This window comes from Phyllostomus hastatus, unplaced genomic scaffold, assembly GCF_019186645.2.
Source record: "Phyllostomus hastatus isolate PE091 unplaced genomic scaffold, TTU_PhHast_1.1 phas_contig_34, whole genome shotgun sequence".
Lineage (NCBI taxonomy): Eukaryota > Metazoa > Chordata > Mammalia > Chiroptera > Phyllostomidae > Phyllostomus > Phyllostomus hastatus.
The window spans coordinates 45636746-45650519 of record NW_025333857.1 but is presented as its reverse complement, the minus strand read 5'-3'; the positions used below and the strand labels follow the sequence as shown (position 1 = coordinate 45650519).

Here is a 13774-nt window from a genome sequence, read left to right as displayed (position 1 = left end):
CAGATATTATTTAGGTTAGTGAAAAAAATATGAAAAATAGTATGGTCATTTTAACTTGTTTTCAATAGCCTAAGAAAAAGTCACACCAAATGGATATTCTACAAAGGGGAAAATCTCTTTGGTCTCCATATATTATATCAATTTAAAATAACAATGACACTATGTGATTTTATTTTATGAGAAAATATAGAAAATACAACTCATCTGTAGTGACAGAAAGCAGGTTAGTGATAACCTGCAGCCAAGGGCAGAGGAGAGGATTTACTGCCAAGGGATATTAGGAACTTTTAGAGGTGATTGATGGGATTGTCTTGCTTTTATTTTGATTGATGTGGTTACATGGGTAAATATTTTTCAAGACTCATAGACCTGTACACTTAAAATGGGTCTAGTTTATTATATATAAATTATACCTCAGTAAAGTTTATTGAAAAAAATCATTTAGACTGTACATACACATGACAAATTTGTATCAAGTGTTCTTATATGGTAATCAGGCACGAATGTCAATTATTACAATGAAGGAGAGAAAAGTACAATTGTCATTAGTGAACCAGTTTTAAATTAATAGAAGCTTACACATAGTGTTACTGTTAATTAGTATATTTTGTAAGTATAATACATTTACTTCAGTATCTCTAATCCCTTACCTTTTGATTTGTTATATATTTAGCTTTTCATCAGTCAAATATGGCATGTCCTCAAATAATGTTGTTTTGTTATCACATTGATGAGATACCTGAGGGACATAACTCTTGTTTTTTATTCATTAGCCTATAGTAAAATTGGTTTTGTTATATGTCATTTCACTTAGTTATAGCATCTATCAACGATGTTAAGTGAGGACTTACTGTAATAGAAACCATCTGTTAATAGTTTTAAAAGTCACTCACATGGCACATGTATTTGTTTCTAATGAGTCAACACTCCTACATGCCAAGCACAGTGATCCAGTGCTGAATAAGAGAGCATCACCCCATCCTTTTGGATTACTTTATAGTTTTCAAATTTGTTTTATGTAAATATCTTACTGCATCCTTTGAGAAGGAAACTGAAATTTAGAGAAAGTAAGTGATTTTTGCCCAAGGTTACACAGCTAAATGACTGAGAGTTATCTGATTCTAAATTCAGTTTCAGGCAGTTTTAGTGGGTAGAGTTACATAGTTTAGGTAGATAAATTGAGAATTTGAGGGAGCATGTTAAATAGTTGGATCTCTTCCACATCCTGAAATGTGAATAAACTTCCTTAATTGTGTATAAAGTTTCATATGTTCTCCTTCCAGTTATTTTCTTGGTCACCAGGATAAGAAAATTTGAATTTCTGCCAATTGGATTTCTTCCAAGACTATTTCTGATTGTTACCCCAACAGCTGAGACCTAACAGGCTGTGGGTTTGTCAGAAAGGAGAACTCTGCATACTTGTGGCATTCATTGTGAGTGGGCCCTTACATGTAAAAACCTGCCCATCTGTCTTCTATTGGATTTTGCTGATTTGCAGGGTATTTTCCTGGTAGTGGCAACTGTGACATTCCATGCTGCTACACAGATCTGCAGGAGGCAGCTAGTCTGCTGAGATGGGTAGATAGCAGGCCTGTTAGCGGGGCTGGCAATTGGACTCTCTTTGCAGCTACTTCTGAAAGAGGCAGCATGGAGTAGGGAAAAACACACGGGACTAGCCATGAGAAGACCTAAGTTCTAATCTTAGAAATACCACTTGAGAGCTGTGTTATCTTGGGCAACTCATTGCTTCATTTTGATTTTTCACCTCCTAAGTAAAATAGGTGTGTGTGTATGTGTGTGCAATATGTGCATTATGGATAAGTCTCAAATCATTTTGCTAGCTGAAAAAAAACAGATACAAAAGTGAATATATGGTATAACTTATTTATATTAAACTTTTAGAAAGTGCAAACTAATATAATGACAGAAAACAGGTCAGTGGTTGCTTAGGTCCAGGGGCAGTAGGGAGGATGGATGTAAAGAGGCATGAGGAATCTTTTGAGAATGACATTATGTATTTTAATTGTGGTGGCAATTTTACAGGTATACATAGCTGTCAAAACTTATGCAATTGTACAATATTATGCATATGCATCCAAAAAGGAGGATTCTAAGGCTGTTTCAGAGCTTAATAAGAAAGAACATTGAAGTAGGTTTGGATTATTTATTATGGATGTGGGAGAGGGAAAAGGCAGCACAGATATGTATTTGTAGGCTGTATATTTGCCCTCTCTCCTCTTTATTACCCAGTAAAGTTAGAGCTAAGGGGGCAGGAATGCTTAAGTAAACCAAGCCAACAATCATCAACCTTGGCATCTAACTCTTCTTCCTTTACCCATTTTTCATTTTTCTCTGAATCTTTATGAACTAGTAGTGGTAGAAGACATTTGAGATCAGTCACATTTCTTAAAACATTTGAAATATTTAACTTATTATAAATTTTGGCCTTTTATTCCATTTGTTTGATTTTTCTGCTTCTTAGTGTTTATTATATCCTATCACCTTTATGTTGAGGAACTCCATTTACATCCTTATAGTCACTGTGTGACAAAAGTATCAATGGTAAATTCTTCAAATTTAAGAAGGGGCACAAGAAGTAAAATGGAAATCACTTGACACCCTCCAGCCCCTGGATTCTCATTCTGTATTCTATTAATTGTAAATGCCCCAAAGCTTGCTTTCTTTCTTTTTTTACTCCTCACCTAAGGAGATTTTTTTTATTGCTTTTAGAGAGAGGAAGGGAGAGAAACATTGATGTAAGAGAGAAACATCCATCAGCTGCCTTCCATACATGCTGGAACTGGGTATCTGTATGTGCCCGGACCAGGGATCATATGCACCCTGGCTGGGGATTGTACGCCCCCCAGACCAGGTAACAAACCTACAACCTAGGTATGTGCCCTGACCAGAATTGATCCTGCAAACTTTCAGTTAAGGGACAGTGTGCCAACCAACTAAGCCACACCAGCCAGGGCCAAAGTCCTTCTTAATAAGTTGTTCCAGCTCTGGATGGTGTAGTTCAGTGGATTGGGCAAAGGCCTGTGAACCAAAGGGTTGCTGGTTCGATGCCTGGTTGGGGGACATACCTGGGTTGCAGGCCGGGTCTCTAGTGGGGCGGGGGGTGAGCGGCAACCACACATTGATGTTTCTCTCCCTCTTTCCTTTCCTTCCCCTCTAAAAATAAACAAATATAATCTTTAAAAAATAATAATAATAAGGCCTTCCAGAAGCCACAACTAATTGTTTGGAGTTGACACTGAAGTTGAAAATTGACCTAGAGAAAGACTATTCAGTAAGTCAAATATGAAAGGAGTAGTGAGTGACCTTTCTGTATTAATAAGCTACTTGTGGCTGTAAAGAGCTGTTCCTGATCTACAAAGGGAAGAGAAAGGCCAGTGTTATGCTCATTCTTTTCCTCTTTCCCTAATGCACAAGCCCTCTCTGCTTTCTTTATCCTTTCTTGCTGGGAATGTATAACTTTTAGCTGGATGTGGGACTATGGGTGGCTACTTCTGGTTTATTAGAGGAAAGCCAATTTTAGGTTTTGTCCAGGAAAGTACAAGGTGAAGGTGTCAAAGACTTGAAACAATTAATTGGAATACATGAAATATATTAAAAACCCATGAATTAATAATGAATTTTAATCCCCCACCAAGCCCCCCCCAAAAGAACTTATTGCATACCATCAAAAATAACTATGGCACTACTACTTTGAAAATGGAGATTAAAAGGAAATAATACCTTATGTCTGTCTTCATATATAAACTCTACTCTTGGCTATAAACTACTCTTGGCTAACTCTTGGCCTTAGTTTTTGACAGAAAGTTGTTTTCAGATAAATTCCATAAAGAATGATAGATTCAGAAAATCACCATTTTGAAGCCTCTTAAGAAAATAATTGAGGCAGGTAGCTATTGTCAGTGGATGAAACCAGTAAATTGGCTGGTTGATGGAAAAACTTTACAATGAAGGAACCAGGCTGCAGTTTGCAGACATTTGTGTTATGTTTTGATGTGATGTAGTATGAAGCACATGGTAGCACCTATGAAGTATTTTTTACCTAAAATGTGGAACTTGATTCTTATATGGGGTTACCATATTAAGCCAAAACAAAACAAGACACCTAGTTAAATTTGAATTTCCAGTTAATAGTGAGTGATTTTTTTTTTAGTATAAGTATGTCCCATACTTGGAACATATTTGATTTCTACAACAAATCAATTGAATAGAAAGCAAAGAAACAATCAAACAAAAAAAACAAAACAAAAACAAACCCCAGGTACTTTTTTAAAAAAGTAAAAAAGACTTAAGAGACATAAGAATCAAATGTGTACCTTGTCTGGATTCTGATTTGAACAAAAGCTTTTTATGCAAATATACTTTATTTTATTTTATTTTTAAAAGATTTTATTTATTTTTGGGGGGGGTGGAGAAAGAGAGGAAGAGAAACAGCATGCCCCCAACTGGAGACTTGGCCTGGAACCCAGGCATGTGCCCTGACTGGTAATTGAAATGGTGACCTTTGGTTCATAGGCCAGCACTCAATCCACTGAGCCACACCAGCCAGGGCTATGCAAATATATTTTTAAAATATATATTTCAAGGTAGATATTTTTTTTAAATTTTAAAGACATTTTTGAGATAATTGTGGTGATTAGATTATGGACTGAGTATAAGATACCAAAAATTATTTTTCATTTGATTAGGTATAATAATGGCATTGTAGTTATATGAGAAAATATCCATTTAAAAATGAATATAAGGCCAGCATTATCCTAATTCCAAAAGCAGATAAAGGCACTATAGTGAAAGAAAATTCTGGGCCAATATCCCTGATGAACATAGATGCTAAAATCTTCAACAAAATACTAGCAAACTGAATACAGGAATGCAGCAAAGATCATACACTATTATCAGATGGGATTTATTCTGGGAATGCAAGGTTGGTACAACATATGCAAATCAATAAATGTGATTCACCCCATAAACCAAGTGAAGGATAAAAATCACATGATCATATCAATAGGTGCAGAAAAAGCATTTAATAAAATCCAGCACCCATTAATGATAAAAACACTCAGCAAAGTGGCAATAGAGGGAACATACCTATACATAATAAAGGCCATTATGACAAACCCACTGCCAGCACCATACTCAATGGGCAAAAATACTAGCATTCCCCTTAAGATCAGGAACAAGACAGGGATGTCTGCTTTCACCTCTCTTATTCAACATAGTACTGGAAGTCATAGCCATAGCAATCAGACAAGAAGAAATAAAAGGCATCCAAATTAGAAAAGAAGAAGTAAAACTGTCTTTATATATGGATGACATGTTACTGTACATAGAGAACCTCAAAGATTCCAAGAAACTGCTAGAACTGATAAATGAATTCAGCAAAGTAGCAGGATACAAAGTTAATATCCAGAAATCAGTTGCACTTTTATATGAGAATAACAAACTAACAGAAAGGGAAAATAAGACAACAATCCCATTCACAATTGCTTAAAAAAAAAAAACAGAAATAAATCTGACCAAGAATGTAAAAGACCTGTACATGGAAAATTATAAGACATTAAGGAAATAAATTGAAGAAGATATAAATAAGTGGAAGCACATACCATGTTCATGGATAGGAAGAATTAACATCATTAAAATGTCCATAGTACCTGCAATCTATAGATTCAGAGCAAGTCCTTCCAAGATTCCAATGACATATTTCACAGAACTAGAACAAATGTTTAAAAAATGTATATGGAACCACAAAAGGACCTGCATAGCAACAGAAATCCGGAGAAAGAAGAACAAAGTTAAAGGAACCATGCTACCTAGTGTCAAACTATACCATAAGGCCATATAATCAAAGCAGCATGGTACTTGGCATAAAAACAGACACATTGATCAATGGAACAGAATAGAGAGCCCAGAAATAAGCCCATACCTTTATAGTCAATTAATATTTGACAGAGGAAGCAAGGACATACAATGGGCTGAAGATAGTTTATTCAATAAATGATGGGAAAATTGGACAGATACGTACAGAAAAATGAAACTAGAACTTCTTACCCTACACAGAAGAATAAATTGAAAATGGAGCAAAGACTTAAATGTTAGACCTAAAGTCATAAAAATCCTAGAAGAAGACATAGGCGGCAAAATCTTGGGCATTGCCTGTAGAAATTTTTATTGGCTACATCTCCCCAGGCAAGGGAAACAAGAAAAAATAAACAAATGAGACTTCATTGAACTAAAAGGTTTTTGCACAGCAAAGGAAATTATCAACAAAATAAAAAGACAACCCACGGAATGTGAGAACATATTCACTGATATATCTGATAAGAGGTTAATACCCAAAATTTATAAAGTACTTATAAAACTCAACACCTCCCTGGCTGGTGTGGCTGAGTGGATTGAACACTGGCCTTTGAACTGAAAGGTCACTGGTTCAATTCCCAGTCAAGGGCACATGCCTGGGTATTGGGCCAGGTTACTGGTTGGGGGCATGCAAGAGCCAACCAATTGATGTATCTTGATGTATCTCTCTCACATCAATGTTTCTCTGCCTTTCCTCCTCCCTTCCCCTCTCTCTAAAAATAAATAAATAAAATATTTTTTTAAACACTTAAAAAACTCAGCACCAAAAAAAAACAAATAACCTAATTAAAAAATGGGCAAAAGACCTGAATAGACACTTCTCCAAAGAGAACATACAGGTGCTAATAGACATATGAATATATGCTCAACATCACTAATCATCAGAGAAATGCAAATTAAAATCACAATGAGATATCATCTCACATCTGTCAAAATGGCTATCCTCAATAAAGCAACAAACAACAAACACTGGTGAGGATGTGGAAAAGGGGAACCCCGTGCACTGATGGTAATGCCAATTGGTGCAGCCACTGTGGAAAGCAGCATGGAGATACCTAAAAAAATTAAAAATGGATCTGCCTTTTGACCCAGCCATCCCACTTCTGGGAATATATCCGAAAGAACCCAAAACACTAATTCAAAAGAGCATAAGCACTCCTATGTTCATTGCAGCATTATTTACAATTGCCAAGATATGGAAGCAGCCCAAGTGTCCATCAGTAAATAAGTGGATAAAACAACAATGGAGCATTTACACAATGGAATCCTACTCGGCCATAACAAAGAAGAAAATTTTATCCTTTGTGACAGTATAGATGGACCTGGAAAACATTATACTAAGTGAAATAAGCCAGCTAGAAAAAAACAAGTGTCATATGATTCCACTCATTTGTGGAATCTAATGAATAACCTGAACTAGCAAGGAAAATGGGGAACAGACTCGTAGATGGAGAGCAGGTGACAGCTACTGGGGTGTTAGGGGGCAGAGGAAATGGGAAAAAGTGAAAGGACTCATGGACATGGACAACAGTGTGGTGATTGCTGGGTGGAGGGGGGTATAAGGGCACTAAATGGTAATGGAAAAAATACAATAAAGATTAAATGTAAGTAATAAAATGGAATCACTGTGTTGAAAAAATACATCTTGAAACTGACAAAAACAAGTTATTTTTCATTTTTAAGACAGAACAGTGAGAGATACACTAAAATGTCCTTCTGTAGACCTACTACACATCTTCTCCAACACTACCATCTCTGAGGGCAGAAGATGTGATTACTCTTCTCTGGAAAGTTCCCTTTCAGCCTTTTAACTCTACTTCTTTCGAGAGGCTGCAGAATCATAGTTTTTAAGCACTAGTCTGGGAATCCTTTCATTCTAGAGTCACTTCCAAGGACTGGGGGACATGTGATGAACACTATCCCAAATCTTGATATCAGTAGAACCTAAAGGGCTATTAATTCCATTCACCCATAATTTAAAAAATTAATTTAGAGATGGAATGATTTTGGGATCTATTTTAAAGATTTTATTTATTTTTTAGAGACATGGGAAGGGAGCAAGAAAGAGGGAGAGAAATATTGATGTGAGAGAGAAACACCAATTGTTTGCTTCTTGCATGTGCCCCAACTGAATCCTGGATTTTGCCTCTAATCTAGTAATTTTCTGTACTAGTTATTACTAAGCAAACTCTTTGGTAGTCTAATGACATGTTTTAAATAAAAATGTTACTTGACACCTTAAAATAGAAAAAAAGAAACCATGCAAATGTTTTGCTGTCTATTCTCTTCTGTCTTCCTCCCTACAGAATAAGAATGTATTTGGTGCCAGTGGTAGTTTTAAGGGTCTATATTTATTGAATGTCTATGATGTGTGCCCCAGTGCTTTAGTATTAGTTACCTTCTATCCACTAATAAACTTGACATGTCAGTATTTTATTACTATAGCTAACCTGTTTCTAAGAAGGATGAAGGCCCCCCCCCAATAAAACACATAGCTACAAATAAAACATTGAATTAAAGTGAAAGTATGCATTTATGGGTAGATGTATGGAGAAGGGTCATTATCCTGACAAGCCTGCCTAAGGAGATCTAAAGCAAAAATCCCGGGGTAGAGATCAAATAAAGTTCGTTTCAGTGATACTTTGGAAACTTGAATCCAAATATACTTAAATATATTTGTATAAAGAGAAAATTTTTAGTTTTATGTAGTTTTTTTTTCTCCCTACCCTTCCCAAGGGAGACCTATTGCTACTTGTAGATTATGACCTTTGTTTGGGCAACTGCTATAATTTATAGTCTAGGGCAGTGGTCCCCAACCATTTTGGCACAAGGGACCTGTTTTGTGGAAGATAGTTTTTCCATGGACTGGGGAAGGGGAGATTGCTTTATAGCCTGCTACCAGGTGCAGCTTAATTGTCACTTTTCCACTCACTGGTAGGGTTTTGATATGCCTCTGCAAGCAATTTTGTTATGGTCTTCATGCAGTCAGTCCTCTCTGCTAATGATAATCTGTATTTGGAGCAGCTCCCCAGCACTAGCATCACTGCCTCAGCTCCACCTCAGATCATCAGCATTCGATTCTCTTGAGCATGCAGCCTAGATCCCTTGCATGTGCAGTTCACAGTAGTGTTTGCACACATATGAGAATCTAATGCCACAGTTCATCTGACAGGAGGCAGAGTTCAGGCAGTGATGTGAGCTGCTGTAAATACAGATGAAGGTTCACTTACCTGCTGTTTGCCTCCTGCTGTGTGGCCTGGTTCCTAACATGTCACACACCAATACAGGCTCATGGCCCAAGGTTTGGGGACCCTTGCTCTAGGTTATCCCTTTAACAGACCATCAGCCTTGGACTTGTTTGTTCTCCTCTCTAGTTATCTAATCAGGCATCTAGATGATCCTTTGCTCCCATCCTCTTCTACCCACTGAAAAATAAGCCCAATAATAAAATTAATTTTAAGATTTTAAAGAGTAATTTAGCCCTGGCTGGTGTGGCTCAGTGGACTGAGCACTGGACTGCAAAGCAAGGGGTTGCCGGTTCGATTCCCAGTCAGAGCACATTCCTGGGTTGCTGGCCAGGTCCCAGTAGGGGGCATATGTGTGGCAACCACACATTGATGTTTCCCTCCCTCTCTTTCTCCTTTCCCCTCTCTCTAAAAATAAATAAATAAAATCTTTAAAAAAGAGTAATTTACATTGAAATTATCAATCTTTAATGACAACCAGTAAATAAACACTATCTTTACTTTAGGGTTCACTCCTGTAGGATTTTTAAATGGAATTCTGGTTTAACCAGATTAAATAGCTTATTTAAAGCACCTAAGCATAAGGCTTGCCATAAAATAGAACTCAATAAATGTTATTTTAATGAGATCATCAAAGTAGTATGACTGGACTATTTGCTGAAATAATAGGATTAGCCTTGTTATATAAAATGTTTTTTTTTTTTAACTATATGCAGTGTTCCGGGTGATGTTGGTAAAGACATTGTGTGTATTAGGCTCTTCTAGGTTGTAAGAATCCTAGTTGTCTTCTTTACTTTGGGTTATGGGACTTGTAGAGAATTAGGAAACAGAGAAAATGGCTCCATAGCCACGGAAGCAGGCTTCATGGGCTCTTCTAATCATTAGTTGCCTTGGGTAAAAAGTAGAAATGGTGGAACATTTTGTCCTATGTCCTAAGCAGATTTTGTTCATTCAACAAATATTTGTTGCACATCTATCTAGTACAGTGCTAGGCTGAGTGGGATCACATTGTTTTTTTTTAAGAGTTGACATTACAGTATAAGGCAGAGCTACCTTACATCATCTCTGGAACAAGGTGGGCAATATATTTTCAAAGTAGATGAGTCTGTAATAAATGCCCTATCACTTTTACCATCCAAACACTATAGGAGTTTGGAGAGAGAAATCTCATCTCCCTGGGGTAATTCATTTATTCAGCAAACATTATTTATGAGTGTGGATTGTTTTTAATGGCTATAACAAAAAGTATGTGAAAGTGCCTATGTTAAAGTGTAAACTGCAGTATCATTATCAGTACAGTGTTATATATAATTTAAAAAAATGCATTAAAGAAAAGAAGGCTGGGGGAAAACATCAAAATAGCAACAAGAAATTGTATCAGGTCATTTGGGGAGGTTGGGAGATCAGGAGGTAGATAAAATTAGAAATATATTTTTTAAATAAGTAATATAGTCACATAATTTCAATATTTAAAAAAAAACAGCTGTTCTAGGTCCTGCTCTGGGTAATGGAGATAGCAGTGAACTAGAAATAACAATAGGAAAGGTAATAATAACCACCAACATTTATTGGTATATGATAGTCTTCTTCTCATGCTTGACCTCCACCAACTGGTTCCTCTTCTCCTAGACCAGTATTATTACTTTTTTTTATATCCTGTCGAAGATATATTCTGCCTGATAAGCAAATATGTAGATCTATTATAAATAGATGATCTCTTTTTCTTTAACAAATGGTACCTTTACTATACAAACTGTTAACTTGTTTCAGTCACTTAATATATTGGAGAGCTTTCTTTTTGTTCAATAAAATATTGAGTGTTTACTTATTCTTTGTAATTGCTTCATAGTATTCCATTTAATGGATTACCATAATTTATTTAATTAGTCTCTATTCCATTTCTTTGCTATTCATAAAGTGCTGCAATAAATAATTTTATATCTATGTCATTTTGCACTTGTATACAATATCTGTAGGCTAAGTTCCTATAAGTGAAATTGCTGGATTAGTATATTTGCATTTGTAATTTCGATAGATCTAGATCAGTATAGTACATTCATAATAACTTGGAGAACTTTTTCAGTATTCTTATGTCTGTATCCACAAAAACCTGGGAGGTTTTTCTTTCTATGGATCTGGGATGGGGCTCAAGTATCTATGAGGGGTTGGACCTTTGTAAAATGGAATGTGGTACAAAGAAGCCTATCTAATTTTAAAACAAAAGAGCATAGGTTAACTACAGGGCTCAGAAAGGCACCATGCTGCCAATTTATGAAGAAGCAAGCCATTGGATACTTTGAATCTTTATGTCCAGATTACTGCTATCTCTGGCCTTTTCCCCCACCCCATATTAGAGGATATCTAAGTAATGCAATATGAATATATTAGTCTTGCAAGTACTTATTAAGAGATGGCAATAGAAGCCATGATTATCAGAATTAGATTGGGAAATGTTTGGTATGTCACCAAGGAAATGGATGTGTGAAATACAGGATCTTTTATTTTTTAAAGATTTTTATTTATTTATTTTTTAGAGAGGGAAGGGAGGGAGAAAGAGAGAGAGAGAAACATTAATGAGCGGTTGCTGGGGGTCATGGCCTGCAACCCAGGCATGTACCCTGACTGGGAATCGAACCTGCGACACTTTGGTTCGCAGCGGATTGTGCTCAATCCACTGAGCTACGCCAGCCAGGGCTGAAATACAGGATCTTGTACAGCCTGTGGAAAGTAAGATGACTTCATACCACTTAACCCATTCCCCTGGGTTAGACTGAGACAGGTGGGGAATATAACTACTTAGAAATAACTTAAAATGGAAATACTGAAGATGTTTTCTATTTTAGGTTCTGAGCTAGGTGGTGAAGATAATAATACTGTTAACAATCACAGTAGTAATTACTACCAACAATTATTGGGCACTAAGTATGTGCTGTGCACTGTGCTGAGACTTGTAAAAGTGTTTCCTCATTGAGTACTAATCCTAGGAATTGTGGGGACTGTTATATTCCCATTTACAGTTGAGATAAATGAGTTTCAGAGCCATTAAATAAGTAACTTCCTACAGGTCACGCATGTGTCTACTTTATAGGATTGTTTGAAGGTTAACAAATAAAGTACTTAGAACAGTGCCTAGTAGGTAATTAATGCTCAGTATGTACTAACTATTATTATTATTGAAGTATGGAAGAAATACCAGTTATCCCTAGCTAGGGCGTACCTTACTGAAGAAAAATATAAATAAGAGTGTTTCCTGGGCAAGACAGGTATTTCAAGTGGAAGAAAAAGTAGTAAAGGGTTTTGTGGCCTGGTTTAACTACTACATTAAGGTGTTTGGCAATAAAATTGTAGAAGACGCTGAGAGATGAAAGAAGGTTTTATGCGGGTGAGGGGTATCTATTGAGCTATCTTGAAAGGATGAGCATAACTCATTTTAGTAGGCAGAGGGAGTTGGAAACACTTCTGGCAAAGATGCAACATTTAAAAAGTCATAGGCCCTGACTGGTGTGGCTCAGTTGGTTGGGCATCCTCCTGCAAAGCAAAAGGTTGCCTGCTGGTTTGACTCCAGGTCAGGGCACATGCCTGAGTTGCAGGTTTGGTCCTGGTCAGGGTGGAGATGAGAGGCAACTGATTAATGTTTCTTATGTCAGTGTTTCTCTCTCTCTCTTTCTCCTTCCCTTTCCCTGTCTTTAAAAATAAATAAATACAGGTAATATTTTTTAAAAACTCATAGAAAGGGTATTGCAGTTATCTACTACTGTGTAAACCAAAGCTTAGTGGATTAAAACAATTACTGTTTTATTTGCTTACATAATTCTGGTCTCATCTGGGGTCACTCATGTGCCTGCAGTTATCTGGTCGCACTGCATGGGCTAACTAGTCTAAAACAGGGGTGTCAAACTCATTTTCACTGGGGGCTACATCACCCTCCCGGTTGCCTTCAAAGGGCTGAAATAATTTTAGGACTGTATAAATGTAACTACTTCTTAACTGTTAAGGAGTTGAAATTACATTCAGCCCTTTGAAGGCAACCTCGAGGCTGATGTACCCCCCCCCCACACCCCGCCCCCGTGAAAATGAGTTTGATACCCCTGGAAATGTCTGTTCTCTCACATCTTGCTCTGATGATGGCTTGCAGGCTGGGCAGCAGAAGTGTTCCAAGAGAGCAGAAGCTGCAAGGACTCTTGAGGCTTAGGCGTGAAGGTCACACAGTGTTGTTTCTATCATATTCTCTTGGCCAAAACAAGTCACAAGGCCAGCAGTGGAAGGAGAAATAGATTTCATCTCTTGATGGAAGGACCCGCAAATAATTTGTGGCTTTTTTTCCCCAGTCTGCCACAAAAGAAAAAGGGCAGGATGAGTTTAGGATGTGTTGCTTAGCTAGCTCCTTTGGCCTTTTCTTTAGCCTAAGTAGCATTTCCTTTGAAGTTAATTATGCACGGTCCTTTAATCATCATTATAACGTACCCCTGACTTCTGTTTCTCCTAGAATGAAAACAAAATGTAAATTAAAATGAAAAACAGAAAAGCTTTACCAAGAACTAATCAAATTTTGGAAACTAAATTATAAACTTTTAAAAAAGAAAATGTGTCTGGCTGACTTTTAAATAGTCTCATGAACTTGAACTTAACAGTAGAATGGAATACTCTTCAGGGTC

At 36.8% G+C, this 13774-nt stretch overlaps 1 protein-coding gene across 1 annotated transcript in view; it reads left to right on the top strand.

Moving 5' to 3' along the window:
- KIF24 (kinesin family member 24) overlaps positions 1–13774 on the top strand; it is a 78644-nt gene that overhangs the window by 14312 nt on the left and 50558 nt on the right. The gene's annotated exons all lie outside the window — the stretch shown is intronic.